The sequence below is a fragment of the Bubalus kerabau genome, chromosome 4, assembly GCF_029407905.1.
Source record: "Bubalus kerabau isolate K-KA32 ecotype Philippines breed swamp buffalo chromosome 4, PCC_UOA_SB_1v2, whole genome shotgun sequence".
Lineage (NCBI taxonomy): Eukaryota > Metazoa > Chordata > Mammalia > Artiodactyla > Bovidae > Bubalus > Bubalus kerabau.
In genome coordinates, this window is record NC_073627.1 from 169,114,059 (window position 1) to 169,130,139 (window position 16,081).

At 44.7% G+C, this 16,081-nt stretch overlaps 1 protein-coding gene across 2 annotated transcripts in view; it reads left to right on the top strand.

Annotated features, from left to right (window-relative positions):
* PALM2AKAP2 (PALM2 and AKAP2 fusion) overlaps positions 1–16,081 on the top strand; it is a 512,284-nt gene that overhangs the window by 113,468 nt on the left and 382,735 nt on the right. The window contains exon 1 of one of the 2 annotated variants that reach the window (XM_055579284.1): positions 5,288–5,536. The exons of the other annotated variant lie outside the window; for it this stretch is intronic. The gene's annotated coding sequence lies outside the window, so the exon portion shown is untranslated. Of the gene's footprint in view, positions 1–5,287; positions 5,537–16,081 lie in introns of those variants that run through there. 2 annotated transcript variants of the gene reach the window in all.

Genomic DNA, 16,081 nt, shown 5'->3' on the forward strand with positions numbered 1-16,081 from the left:
CTACTTAGTTCCCCTCTCAGTATTCCACTCAGAAAATGTCTAAACTGGTGGGAACTCCAGTTGAGTTGGGCATATGGAAGGATATCTTCAAAGCTAAATCTGCCCTAAATAACGATGATAAGAAAAAAAAAAAGTGTAATAATAAATTATTCAAATGGACATTCATTCTTGAAACATTTTAAGGATGTTTACATTGAAACCAGATGCCTCCTCCACAGACAGCCCCCCATTTCTGTTGATTTAACAGCTCTCCTGCTCACTTCAGTTTTCTCAGTGGGATCTTTGTTTCACTCACAAGTAGGAAGAATGTTTCTTTTGTTTGCTTTCCTTCCCCATCAGTGCCGCCAGCCTCTGGAGGGAACTCCGGCCGTGCTGTGACTTGGCCAGCAATCCTTTCATTTCACTCCTGAAAGTCACGTGCACGTGTAAATCCTTTCTGATGCGCCACGTGCTTGGGCTTTTCCTAGGGCCCTTTCCCCCTGTGTGGTTGGAATTTTGCAGCAGTTTGAGCAACCATTAGCCAATGCTCCCGAATAAAGTTGAATCAACTCAGGAAACCCATCTCCTAGCAAGGTGAAGCTAGGATTTCCAGGGAATTTTTGGCCCTTCGAAAATGTCATCTGAACCCAAAGCTTTTATTTCTAACCTGAGCTAAATCCATAGCCAAGCAATGAGCTGGAAGACTTATTTGTTTAAATGCCTGCAGCTATTGGCCTGGGGGAGTAAAGGGAGAGGAGCTATTCTCAAGGGTTCCCTATTCTTTCTTGGTTGGTTGGCAGCTTCTCCTGAATGAAGAAGAATCGAAGAAAAAGTAAATGGCAGGAAGATCACTCAGCAGACTTTTCCACTCCCACTTTTATTTGGCCTGGTTCATCCATTTGCCTATTCAAAAAGATTTATTTAGCATCTATTACATATTACCAGGCTTTATGCTAGGTACTGTGAGCAGTGACTACCTCCTGGTGGGGGTGAGAGAAGAGGCCAGAAAATTAAAATGTGGCAAATGACATGGAGAGAAACACGTAGGATAATGCATTCAGTATAGATTAGGGAAGAAGGACGGTAGAGTAAGAGAAGACTTCCGGAAGGAGGTCAAGCCTGGAGTGACCATGAGTAGGAACCGGAAGGATCAGGGCTTCGTACACGTTCCTGTGCATAGGAATCACCTGGGGGTTTTCTTACCCTGAGGATTCTGATTCCAGAGGTCTGGAGGGGAGCCTCAGAGTCTGGATTTCTAATATATCTGGATGATTGCCTCTCATCAGCCTATGAAGAGCTTTCTCATTCTGACAGTGGGGTAGTGTTTTCTGGAATGATGTATAAAAACTCATTTAACCCAAGGAGGGGCATGCATTTACTATTACAGACGGAACTGCAGTGAATAACATGGTACAGATCATTTTGCACATGGATAAGCTGTAGGATAAGATTCGTGGAAGAGGAATTGCTGGATCAAAATCATAGTGATTTGTAATGTTAATAGACATCCCCCGAATGCTTCTGCATAAAGGTTGTCCCAGGAGTAGCTGATTTTTCCTAAACTCTCTATTGAGGGTGTTTCCTATACTGTGTTAACAAACTTAGTAAACTTTTTTTTTTTACCTGCCCAGTGAGTACAAAATAGTGCAGCTTTAATCTGCCTTTCTCTTAGCCTGAGTGAGTTTAAGCATCTTTTCATATGTTTCAAGGCTATTTGTTCTTTATCTTCTATGAACTGTCTATTCATTTACTTTGCTCATTTTTTTTTTTTCCGGCACTGTTGATCATGTCTCACCAATTCATAGGGGTGCGTATTAAGAGAAGTAACCATTTGACTAATTACACTGAGGTTGAACATCTTTTTATATGATTAAGAGCCACTGTATTTTCTCTTCTGAACTGTCTATTTACATAATTTCCTTCACCCTCCCACCTTTTTCTTTTGGATTATTGATCTTTTTCTTGTTGATTTACAGAGTCACTTGTGAGTCACACAATCTAAGTTTTCAGACCCCTTTCCAACCTCTTACACTAGGACATGTTGTCTCCTCTAGTGACCTTCTGCTTTTCCTCATTTCATTGAATGGAAGAACATTTATAAGTGGACATGCAAAAATAATTTCCTATGGACCGCAAACTCAGGAAACATTGCCTCAAAACTGTGATGGTTTTTTAAGGGGCAAGATAATGTGAATCATTTAATCTCTGGTAAATGCATTACAATGTGCAAACTTTTAGAATAGAAGAATAATCAAAGTTACAGTAAAATTTATGAGCAATTTATAAACAGAGACTGGAGTCTAAGATATTGATCATAGTTGGTAGAGAAGAACAAAAAAACCTCAGTGATTAATTGTACTCTTCAGATCAGTTTAAATGCAATCTCTTCCATGATATATGTCTTGGTGTCCTGGATGGATGTTTCTCTGACCTCTTCATTCCCGGAGAACTTATTTAGGAGGAGTATCAATGTCTGTCTTTATTATAGTCAGTTTCTTAGAAGAGTATTCCCAGGAGCATTGCTCATTTCCTGTACTGATCATAGATTTTTTTTCTTAAAGGAAATCTTGATGGTCCCAAGCCACAGTCTTCTTTTACTCTGAAGTCAGGTTTATTCAGATATAAATTCCATACAGTAAAAGTCACCCTTTTCAAGTATACAGTTCAGTGAATGATGACAAATACATACAGGTATGTTCCTGCTGCTGCTGCTGCTAAGTTGCTTCAGTCATGTCCAACCCTGTGCGACCCCATAGACGGCAGCCCACCTGAGAAATCAAGATACAGAACATTTCCATTCTCACAAATTGTTTGTTCCCTTGACCCCTTTGTCATCAATTCCCTATCTCCATTCTTCTCAGCTTCTATCAATCACTGATCTGATTTTTGACCCTATAGTTTTGCCTTATCCAGAATGTCACATAACAGGAATCATTCATGCTGTAACTTTTTGTGTGTGGCTATTTTCACTCTCAGCCACAGTACTTTTCAATTAAACACAGAAAAAACAATTTCCTCATTGCTCTGTGGGATTTAGGCTAAGTAAATTCCACAAAGCAAAATCATACCAAAATTCACCAAAATCATACCAGTGGCTAGGCAATGGCCACAAGGCAGAGTGAAAAGGAAAGAGGGAGAGACAGAAACTCAAGGAAGTTTAATGTTTCTTGTAATATTCTTTACTACTTTGAACATGTTACTTTGCAAGGAGCACTTCCAGTGTGGCCATTGTTTTGTGTAATCTGCGTGACAATCTCATATCTTGTTATTAGTCCCATTCTGCAGATGAGGACACTGAGGTTCAGATTCTGTAAGCAGAACCCTACCTAGTAAGTGGAGTACCGACAATGAAGTGAGCTCTGATTTGAAAGACTTTGTTTTGTTGCTTTCTCCAGGCTCCTTTCCCCACAGAATCTAGTTGGGGAGGAGTTGACAGAAAGACCCATCCACTCTCCAGGGAAGAGTTTCTCTCTGCATTCACACAGTTGGGGAGGAGTTGACAGAAAGACCCATCCACTCTCCAGGGAAGAGTTTCTCTCTGCATTCACATAGTTGGGGAGGAGTTGACAGAAAGACCCATCCACTCTCCAGGGAAGAGTTTCTCTCTGCATTCACATAGAAACTCATTCGCTAGAAACCCAAAAGCTAGCCCTGAGACCACCATATAGCACGTGCTCATTAAACATTGTTAAATCAACCAATAAAAGAGGAAGCTATCTTTCTGATCTGCCCAATGCAAATGCAATGAGTATTCTCCCTCACTAGCTCACTGGGAGTTTTCCAATGGTTACACTTTTATTTTAAGGTATCCTTTTTTTACTCAAAGGAAATGCAAATTATCTCTCAATCCTATGATTTGGTGTCATCCTAGCACATGGATTGAGTGAGTGTAAGCGAGTTCCAACTATTCTCTTTTGGATTGTCTGTCACTTGAGTGAAGGTTTGGGTTCATTAAAGACCACTCCAGAAGCATGAGTCAATTAATCTTTGCTTACTATGTTCTATAGCTAGATCATGAGGAGTAAAAGTCACCCTTAAGTAAAATGGACTTAATATGAATACCTAGAAACGATTTTAGTAAATATTTAGTGTCTTAGATATATTTGAATACAAAATAGGCTATATGTAAAATAGTATTGAAATGAAAGGAAAATCTAATCTTACAGTATCTTAAGCTGCTGGCAAGCCCATTGGGTACATGGCAAATTTCTTCCCAAATAAGATGACTGCTTTTCCAAAAACAATCTGAATGTTTGAAAACAGATGAAAATGTCAGGAATGTTGAAAATTCCACTTGGTAAAATGTTGTGAAATGATGTCTGAGAACAAAGATAAACAATGTAAAACATTGTATTATATCCTATAAACCTGTGTGCTTCCTGAAGGGAGTTTTACAGTATTTCAGGGAACTCTGAGTTTTTGAGCCTTTGAATTTCTCATTATTCTTTTACATAATTATGTCTCTGAAATGGTTCCATTTTGGCAATGACCTTGGTTCAGTGGAAGTGTGGTGGCACCTGGGTTGTAGATCTGTGTCCATTTTTTAAATTTAAAATATTTATCTTTTTAATATCCTGGACCTTCCAATGAAATTTCATCTCAGAGTATTTAATAAAAGTCCATTTTAATACTAGATGTGTGGAATCATGCTAATATCCACCTTTAAATGAATTGATCAGTTATGCTGACTGGCACATTTGCCATCACAGACCCACAGAGGAAATTGCAGGAGCTGGTTATTTCTTGAAATAGCAATGTGTGCTGTGCTCAGTCACTTCAGTCGTGTCCGACTCTGCAACCCCATCAACTATAGCCTGCCAGACTCCTCTGTCCATGGGATTCTCCCGGTAAGGATACTGGAATGGGTTGCCATGCCCTTCTCTAGGGGGTCTTCCTTACAGGGATCAAACCTGTGTCTCTTGTGATTCCTGCACTTCAGGTGGATTCTTCACTGCTGAACCACTGGAGAAGCCCCTGAAATAGCGATGTATACCTCTATATGGCAATACCACAGTAGATTCTGTGCTTTATTGTTGTAGCCCAGACTCATATAACACTCACTGCGGGCCAGGAAAAAAGAAAAAAACCTAAGTTATTATAAAGGAGCAAAAAGTATTTTTGCATGCTTTTTTTTTTTTTTTTTTGGTCCCAGCATTGAGCTGAGAGAATGGGAAATGTTTTAAAGGGAAAGAGGAAGTAAATAGCACTGAGGAAGCTGTTACCTTTTCCCTTGGAAGACATGGTTTTCCTCCCAGCCCTTGACCTGGATGCCTTGCCTCCTCGTTTTACAGGGAGATCGAGATGGTGGGAGGAGAGAGGCAGGGACACTGAGAGCAGAGACCAGAATAAACACGAGACCCTGGGATCAGAAGAAGTTTCCGTGCTGGGAGAGAGCTGAAAGATGTAAGAAAAGCCAGAGCTGACACAGAGGAGAGTGGGCAGTGAGGCCACTTTCCAGGGAATAAACAAGAAGAGAACCGTTTTGAGGACGTATCTGGGGAGAGCCAAGGAGGACTTCTTGAGAAGCGAGAGCAAAGAGCAGGGCGAGAGTTGGCAGGTGAGGACATCTGGGGGGGCGGTGTGGCAGGGAAAACAGAGGCTGATGGAAACTAGAGGATGGGGGCACCACAGCACCTGAAATCTGGGAGGCTCGATTCCTCCTGCCTGCCCTGCAGATGCCCACTGAATTGCCAGGTGCCAGTCATTCTTCCCACCTCCTCAAGTCTTCTCCTTCCTCTCCTCTGCCTGACACGAGGCCAGGGAGCTGAAAGCACAGGCTGTGCTCCCAGACGGCCTGCGTGAGAAAACTGCTCAGCCAGCTACTGGTTTATAACCCTGAGCAAAGGACCAAGCCTCCCTCCGCCTCGGTGTTTTCATCTGATAGATGGGAATGCTGCTACTGGTACTTACCTTAGGGAATGTTGGGGTGCTCCATGAACCAGCAACCTCTGCAGCACTCACCAGGCGCCTGGCATAGAGTCGGTAGTAGATTTTAGTCACTGTGTTAGTTTTTTAGGGCAAATGTAACATTACCACAGACAGAGGGAGGAGTGGGCTTAAAATGACAGAAGTGTATTCTCTCAGAGTTCTGAAGTCTGAAGTCAAGGAATCAACAGGCTTGATTCCTTCCGGAAGTTCTGAGGGAGAATTTGTCCTGTGTCCCTCTCCTAGGTTCTGGTGACTATCACCAGAATCCTCGACGACCCTTGGCCAGTTGGCTGCCTAACTGAGTCTGTCTCTGGCTCTGTCTTCATTCGGCCTTTCCCTCTGGGTCTCTGTGTCTCAAATCTCCTTCTCTTTTCTCTTATAAAGACACCAGTCTTTGGGGTTAGGATCCACCCTCAACACAGGATGCCCTCATAGCAAGATCCTTAACTACATCTGCAAAGTCTCTGTTTCCCAATAAGGTCATGTTAACAAGTACTGAGGACTAGAGCTTGGACGTATCTTTCAAGGATTATTCAATCCAATCCAGTTGTCATAGCTGTTATTTTCAATTCAGGAACTTCTCATTTCTTTTCTGGACTCTGAAAATAGTCTCCCTGCCTCTAGGCTTTACCCAAACATCTGTTCTTAATAAGCAGCCCCAGTGACCTTTCCAAAGTGACTCCCCTGTTTACCCCCTTTGGTGGCTCCCCATCACCCGCAGAGGACATGTGATGTGCTGAGCGGGGCTGTGACCTGGTCCTGCCTCATCTCAGCAGTACTATCTCCCACCTTCTTCCATCTTACACATCCCTTTTCAAAACAGCATAGCTTCTAGCGTCCCAAACACATGGCCGTCTCTCACGCTTCCTGGCCTTTGCACAGCCTCACCCCTCCCTATGGACCATCCTCCTCCCTACTGGGGAGCCTACGCATCCTTTGATATTCTGTTCTCAAATTTTCCCCACTCTGGGAAGCCATCCTGGACCCTCCCCTGGCAGCATCCCCAGCTATGAGGAATTGGCTTCCTCCTCTTTACCCCTAGTGCCTCTTGAACTTATCCCTGTCATCAAACTTCATTCATTGTTTTGTAAAGGTATGTTTAATGTTTCCATTGCTCCTTGAGGACTGTGCGTTACTCAACTGTATACCTCAATGCCAGGCAGTAAAGTGTTGAATACTGGTTGGTTGGTTGCATGGAAGGATGGATGGGCAGGTAGATATATAAATAGATGGATGAATGGGTAAATGGTTGGATGTCTATGTAGATGAATGAATGGATGGATGGATAGGTGGATGACATTGAGGGGATGGATGGATAGATGTGGATGGATGGGTGAATGAATAACAACTGGGTAAAGGAAAACTCTTGAGTCAGGGATCATGCAGAACCACAGGGTGAAACCTGGGTTAAATCTGGGACTATTTGTGGTTAAAAGATCTGACCAGTTTTTAGAGGACTGAATGTGACTACTCAAGGCTCATATCTGAGTGGTATAAACTATCAACAGGTATGTGTTAAAACATTCCAGTACATAATATCCAAAGTAACTACTAAGAAAATTCATCACAGCTCCCTGGAGTATTCTGATTCTCCTCAATTTCCAAAGTCCTAAATTAAAGAAGCCCCTTAGGGAGTAGATAAATTGTGGTTCTCATATATTACACTCTAGTATGAAAAAGATTCAGCTGTTGCATAAGTTTAGACTGTGGCTCCCTAGGTCTCACCCCCCGAGATTCTGATCAAGTCAGTCTGTGACAGGCTCAATGATTTGTGGAAAAGTTAAAAGCACAGATTTCACTCTGCCACATCCACCTCTGTAACCTTAGATGGTTTCTTAATTCTTCATCTCTGAAGTGGAGAAAATAATAGTACCTCCTTGTAGGACTGGGATGAGTTAATATAGTGATAACAAGAGTTTGACATGTGTAAGTTCTTGATAAGGTTACCTGCGATCTTTGCTGTCATCATGATCAGTGAAATTCTAGATCAATGGCTCTTAATCCAAGCTGCATAATAAAATTTGAAAATAGATGCTACTATAGTTGGTCTGGAGTGGGGCCCCAGGGATGGGTGTTACTTTAAAGCAGCCCAGGTCTACTATGCTGTCACAGTTAAGACCCGGTCAGCCCTAGATGGTTCTTGTTCAGTCGCTAAGTCTTGTCTGATTCTGTGACCCCATGAACTGCAGCACGCCAGGCTTCCCTGTCCTTCACTATCTCCTGGAGTTTGCTCAGACTCATGTCCATTGAGTCGGTGATGCCATCCAACCATCTCATCGTCTGTCGCTCCCTTCTCCTGCCCTCAATCTTTCCTAGCATCCAGGTCTTTTCTAATTAGTCAGCTCTTCACCGCAGGTGGCCAAGGTATTGGAACTTCAGTTTCAGCCCCTGCTGCTGCTGCTGCTAAGTCGCTTCAGTCGTGTCCGACTCTGTGCGACCCCATAGACGGCAGCCCACCAGGCACTAGTCCTTCCAATAAATATTCAGGGTTGATTTCCTTTAGGATTCACTGGTTTGATCTCCTTGGTGTCCAGGGAACTCTCAAGACTTTTCTCCAACACCACAGTTCAAAAGCATCAATTCTTCAGCATTCAGCCTTCTTTATGGTCCAGCTCTCACATCTGTGAGACATAACTACTGGAAAAACCATAGTTTTGACTATATGGACCTTTGAGTTGGCCCTAGATTGAAGCTTCTCAAATTTGAATCTGCCCAAAGATCACCAGGGAATCTTATAAACATGCAGATTTTGATTCAGTACGTTTCAGGCCAGTGAGAAGCTGCATGTCAACACTGACACGGTTGTTGCTGTCCACAGACCACACAAGGCGTAGTGAGACTTTGGAGTAAACCCCTGAGCCCAAGCAGATGAGACCTGCAGTTTGGTCGGGGGTTTGATGTCAACACCAGGACTGATTGTGACAGAGGCCATGTGGTTGCTGGTTACACCCAGGTCCATCACATCCCACTGCCCGGAAGCTCCCCCATCCCTTACAAACTCAGCCAGACCCTGGGAGGAGAGGCAGGCAGGCTTTCTCTGACTTCCTTGGTAAGATATGTCAAATGATCATTCATTACAGTCCCAGGAGTCCTTTCAGAGGCATTTAAGGGAATACTGCACATTTAGCACTTAGCTCTTCAGATTTCAGAGTTCTGGGTCATCATCTTGCCCACGAAAGGGCCATTTGTTTGTGTCTCAACTGCTGAGTCAATTACACTGCCGAGCGGGGATCATCGTTTTGTTGCCTCTGTTTTTGGCACAAACGACTTGAGGGTTTTCCAGCCATCGGTAAGTGCCGAAGTCCCTGGCTCTTGATACAGCCCAGGTGTAGTGGCTTGGAGACCTACAGTCAGACCAGGTTGGGGAGGGGGTGGGAGTTTAAAATCTGAGCCGGCTAACAGGTGTAGGAGTTAGTTCTTAACTCTCCAAGACGGCATCTGCATGTTTTTGAAAGCTCGCTGAGATTTTCTCCAAGTAGCCACTGCAAGGTTGCTGTTGTAAGCAGAGCCCCTCGCTGCCTGGGTGTACGAGGCGGCTTCACAGCACCGTGAAGCCACGCGGATGAAGGCAGAGCTGAGAGCATCTTCACTCACCGTGCATGTAGTTCCTGTTACATTGTCCTTAAACTGCGTGTTGATGAGGCAAAATTGTGAGTCACTGAAATATCTGTTGTGTAGTTGCTCAGTCCAACTCTTTGTGACCCCATGGACTGTAACCCACCAGGCTCCTCTGTCCATGGGATTTCCCAGGCAAGAATACTGCAGTGGGTTGCTATTTCCTTCTCTAGGGGATCTTCCCAACCCAGGAATTGAACCCACATCTCCTACAATGGCAGGCAGATGCTTTACCTCTGAGCCACCTGGGGATCCCAAATATCCTTTAACAAAGACTTATTTTTTACATGACAAACCTATCCTTTAGATTTTCATTTCATATTTTATGATTCCAAAGAAGTGGAATCAACATTAATTACAATTTTAGAAGGCATGCATTATTTATCATCTTCATCACCAGAGTAATAAAAGCCAACACAGGCCTCCCCATGCACCCTGTAAGGTACATAATATTAACCTGAGTTTACCTAGGATGAAATTGAGGAAATGTAAGTACCTCTCCCAGGGTCCCCCATTTAGTAAATATAGAGCTGATTTTGAACCCAGAACATCCTGGCACCAGTGCTCTTAACAGGAATGCTGCCACTCGGTGTTGGTGAAAGCACTTAGTACCTGCCAGGCTCAGGGCTTGACACAGATTGTGTCCTTTGTCCTCAGAATACCCTTACAGGTTAGTCACTATTAATTTCCTTTCCTGGTCAAAGGAGCCTGATCTTAGAGAAATTGTGCAGTTTCCCCCAGTTTATACTCTATTTTGTAAACTGGGGGTTGAATCCACGGGGTCTGTTGACCTCTCCTGCGCTGACATTGGTTCCTTGTGCTCTGCCACCCCTCTCCTCCAGCCCTGGAGTGAAGGCTTCCTGGATCTGTCTAGGCACTAGTTCCATCACTGCCCACCTATGTTCGCTCCACCAAAGCCCCCTTTTCCATGTAAGGTGACACAGTCACAGGCTGCAGGGACCAAGGCATGGACATCTTTGAGGTCATTATTCTGTCTACCACTATCCCGCCATTCCATTGTTTTGTCGCAGGAATCCTGCATTGTCCTCCATCCGATCTCCTACTCACATCTTCTCTCCCTTGTCACTGGCAGTCAGAGTGATTTTTTTAAGGTGTAAATACATCCCTTCACAGCTTGTCTAAACCTTCCCAAGGCCATGACCTGATTGGATCATTCTCTGGCCTCCTCTGTCACACCTCAACTCCTCGCCTCTCCTGCCCCCGTCACACTGGTCCCCTCCATGGTCCTCCAGTGGATCTGAGCACGCTCATGGAACAGAGACTTCCCGTGTGCTGTTCCCTCAGCTCTGAATGCTCTTGCCTCAATATTCTCATGGCTCTGTCACTCACTCCATTCAGGTCTCTGATGGAGTGTCACTCCTTCATCTGCATACCACTCTCTCCCCTCAGTGCTTCTCTTTGGAATATTTCTGAAGTTCAGTTCAGTTGCTCAGTCGTGTCTGACTCTTTGCGACCCCATGAACCGCAGCACGCCAGGCCTCCCTGTCCATCACCAACTCCTGGAGTCCACCCAAACTCATGTCCATTGAGTCAGTGATGCTATCCAACCATCTCATCCTCTGTCGTCCCCTTCTCCTCCTGCCCTCAGGCTTTCCCAGCATCAGGGTCTTTTCAAATGAGTCAGATCTTCACCTGACGTGGCCAAAGAATTGGAGCTTCAGCTTCAACATCAGTCCCTCCAATGAACACCCAGGACTGATCTCCTTTAGGATGGACTTAGATTGTAGATTTTTCTACTTTTAATGTCTCTCTCCCTTCCCTGGAATGGAAGTGCAGAAAGCAGCTTCTTTGTCCCATTCTCTGCTGAACCCCAGCACTTGGGATGATGCTTGGATATACAGTACATGCCCAATACGTGTGCCCTTTCTATAAAGAAAGGAAGGAGAAAGATGGAAGAAGTTGACTTAGCACTCTCCCCCTTTTGTGGTTGTTATCTGAGGTCTTAACCCTCAGAGAAGATAATATTCTAAGTACCTCAAAAGGAATCATTTCACCTCTTTTAAATGCATATTATTCATGCAGATAAATTCTCCCAACATTTAAATAGTCCCACACAGATACACTCTTCCAGCAGCATGAGCTGATTACCTGATATTATTACATCTGCTACTTGGAGCGGTGTGACCAGAAGCTCTCTGTGTCTCAGTGTGCGCATCTGTAAGATGGGTGTAATAGTAGTACTGCCTTCAGAGGGCTGTGGTGAGGATTGTGTGTTTGGTTGCTCAGTGGTATCTGACTCTTTGCGACCCCATGGACTGTAGCTCACCAGGATCTTCTAGTGGATAGCCATTTCCTTTTCCAGGGGATCTTCCCAACCCAGGAATTGAACCCGTATCTCTTGGGTCTCCTGCATTGGCAGGCGGAACCTTTACTGTTTGAGTCATTGTGAGGATTACACTTGTTAATGTTTCCAAAGCACTTACTAATAGAAGGGATTCAGGGACAAAGTATCACATCAGTGTTTATTAAAGATAAAAAACCAAAAACAAACAAACAAACAAACAAAAAACCTTTTACATTCAAATTCAAACTGTTCTCTCCAATACTCCTTAGACCTTCATTTAATTTAGAAATAAACTTGGAAACTTTCAGCTTTTTGCTTAACTCAGTTTCTTCCTGCTCTATTATAACTTGGAAAATACTACTTTGTACCTCTTAATAGGGTAATGGTAAAACAGCAAAAGAGTATCTTTGCCCATTTTTATCCATCAGTGGTCATATTCTTACCACATAAATGTTTCCTCTATGGACAAGGGCTGTTACAATGTTTTTTAAATAATAGGATTATCGAATTTAGGGCTTCACTTGCTCAGAGGGCAAGTGTGAAATCTCCAGGCTGCCTCCAAGCCTGTTGAAGTTCCTCCTGAAAGAAAATATCATTTGCCTGGCTTTCCAAGGGGCTGGGGTTTGAAACCTGACACCCATTTGTCTCTTGCCTCATTAGGTCACCACCCTGGAAAGGCTGCTTCCCCCTCATTAAGGAAAAGCTGGCTCCATTTATTTTGGCTCCAACCGACCTAACAGTGTCTTTAATTCAGCAATGGTCTGTTTTCCTTGGAGGCTGGAGAGGTTTTGGACCAAGCTTGAATTCTTGTGGGAAGTTCCAAAATGGAAGTCAGATGACTTCAGCCAGCAGTGGTGGAAGCAGGAAAGTGGGGCAGGCCTTTGGAAAGTGGATTTTCAATACTGGAGGTTATTCATAAGATGCCGGACAGGATAGAGCCTAACCCTTTGAAGGTGATGTGGACAAACCATTTTATTAGTCTGTTCAAACTGATACCTGTTTTCTTTTTTTTTTTATTGTTTCCACCTAGACTAGAAAGCAGTTTCAACATGATTGTCAGAGGCAAGAAGGGATTCATAAGATGCTTACCATACACAGATGCAAGACAAGCCCCTTCTGGGGGAAACCTGTGAAGGTCACTCTTGCTGTTCAGTTGCTCAGTCGTGTCCGACTCTTTGCGACCCCATGGACTGCAGCATGCCAGGCCTCCCTGTCCTTCACCATCTCCCAGAGTTTGTTCAAACTCATGTCCATTGAGTTGATGATGCCATCCAACCATCTCATCCTCTGTCGCCCTCTTCTCCTACCTTCAATCTTTCCCAGCATCAGGGTCTTTTCCAATGAGTTGGCTCTTCACATCATGTGACCACTCTAGAAGGACTAAGGGCTGGATACATATTGGTCAGAAGAAGCCTTGGGGTGGGAGAAACATTGTGGAGGTAGCTCGTGCCCAGTGGGCCCTCATTGGTGCCTGTGCCTTTTCTCTGCAGAAACTGTGGAAGGGAATTAAAGCAGGCCAATGGCACCCCACTCCAGTACTTTTGCCTGGAAAATCCCATGGACGGAGGAGCCTGGTAGGCTGCAGTCCATGGGGTTGCTAAGAGTCAGACACGACTGAGCCACTTCACTTTCACTTTTCACTTTCATGCATTGGAGAAGGAAATGGCAACCCACTCCAGTGTTCTTGCCTGGAGAATCCCAGGGACAGTGGAGCCTGATGGGCTGCCGTCTATGGGGCACAGAGTCGGACATGACTGAAGCAACTTAGCAGCAGCAGCAGCAGCTCTCAGTGTGGAGAACAGGCAGTTGCACAGCCATTGGTGAGGGTGAGGGAGGGGAGAGGTGGTGGTGACAGGGCTGAGCAGGAGGGACCCAGACTTCCAGTCTCTTGCATTAATAACCAGGTTGAACTTCCTGCCTCATAAAGCCTCTCTCTCTCATCTCTTTCTTGCCTCCCTCTAATATTCTAGGTTCCAGAGACTCTTTCTTGGTTTTGTTTTTTAACCAGAGGTCCATGGATCTTCTAAGAGGGTCCACGGAAGAATACAAGGGGTTCCTGAAAGCTCAGAGATTATATACAAAATGTTGTAGGTGTGTTCATTGCCTTTAAATCCATAGTTCTTACCAGATCCTCTAAAGGACTCTGATTTGCCCTCCTGAGAAGCTTAGAATCACTGTTCTAGATGGTAGCATGATCACCCCCTAGGACACATTGCACTTTTGTCTCCTTCAGTCCCTCATGATAGGTGCAGAATTTGGCAAAGTCAAAACATTCCAGAAAGGTTTGCACAGCATCAGAAGGCCTTGGAGAGCCCACTCTAGAGGCAAGAAGTGTGAGTCCAGAGCTTTCATGAGTCAGTGCTGGTCTAGTCTGAGGGCCGAATCAGCCATACCTGGGGTCTTAGCTTCGGCTGCTGTGAAAAATTATACAGATTTGTGGCTTAAACAACAAATGTTATTTCTTCCAGTTCTGGAGGCTGAAAAGTCCAAGATCAGGGTACTGAGATATTGGGTTCCTAGTGAGGGCCCTCTTGATGGCCATCTGCTTGCTGTGTCCTCATATGGTGGGACAAGAGAGAAAAGCAAGCTCTCTACTGTCTCTTCTTTAATCCCATCATGAGGGCTACATTCTCATGACCTAATTATCTCCCAAAGGCTGCATCTCCATCACATTGGAGACTTGGGTTTCAACATTTGAATTTGGGAGCTAGGCCATGAACATAGCACCTGGTGATGGGCTGAACAAGTGACTTGGAATCTTTGCTTGGATACAAGCATATCTAGGTAAAAACACATCCAGGGTGACACAGATGGATGATAAATAAGATTAGGTTCACGATTTTGAAACAGTATTCATGACCACCTTCAATATGTCAGGAGGTACATTACACGATGAATACATAACATCACATGGGCTTTCCAGGTGGCTCAGCGGTAAGATATCCACTTTCAATGCAGGAGCTGCAGGAGCTGCAGGTTCAATCCCTGGGTCAGGAAGATCCCCAGGAGGAGGGCATGGCTACCCACTCCAGTATTCTTGCCTGGAGAATCACATGGACAGAGGAGCCTGGAGGGCTACAGTCCATGGGGTGGCAAAGGGTCAGACACGACTCAAGCAACTTAACATGCATGCACATGGCATCACTGGGTTATAATCACCTGATTTTATGATAATCTTGTAAAATGGATACTAATATCTTTCCCATTTTACAGACAGAGTAAGAGTAACTTAAGCTCAGAGAAGTCAAGTACATTTCTCAAGGTCATTAAGTGGTAGAATTGAGATGTAAGGTCCAGTTGGTCCAATCCATGCTTCCTGCCAACCTAGTAGCTTTGTTACATGCAAACAACCATTGAAGTAGCTTGTAGGATGCTGATGAATCTGAGATCTCCTTCAGGACTCTGACTTCATCATTTTTAGAGTTAACCGAGAGGGACAAGTCAAGTAAATAATTTGTTAGTCACACACTATGTTAGGAATTGGGAGGGATAATCACTTTTCCTTCCCAAAAGGACCACCATGCAGACCCTGAGGGGGTGGGATTTCTGGACCGCTGTGGAGTTAACAAGAGGGGACTTGGGAAGTTAGAAAAGGGAGGAGGAGTCTGCATTCCAGGCATAGCTCATGGTATGAGAAAGCACCAAATTTGGAATGGGACAAACAGATGAAGAAGGTGTCAAGTTCTCTGGGGAGGAGTAGGGGGACTGGAGGCTAAAAACAGGGTAAAGCTCTGACAAAGATGTACAGTGACTTCTGAGACTGAAACAAAGGAGAACCATCCCAAACCCTAGGAGCCTCCCCTCCCCCATCCCAGCAAAGAGGAGTTCCATGCCAAAAGGGGACCGAGCTCTGGAAACAGACTGCCCGTCTACAGAGGGAGATCTTCCATTCTAGCAGAGAGCTCTGCAGCCACGGGAAACGCCATCTCAATCTCCATGGCTTGTCCACTGGCAACACATGGCATCACTAGGGCTTGACTTAGGGAAGAGTGAAAGTGAGGAGCTAGAGGGGGAAAGAGAGGAACTGAGTGGAAATCATTAAGGACCGACAGGAGACACCTGGGTCCTAGCACAGGCATCAACAGTCTGACACCCAAATGCGGGTGCACAGCACGGAATCCATCTCAGATCCTAGAAGGCAGCAACCTCTCCGTCCTCCACGCCCAGCCCAAGAAGGCTGTCCCCTGAGACGAAACGATGGGAGTGACATCAGCAGAGAAGGCAGGCTCAGCTGTGCCTTCGACGTGGCTCGGC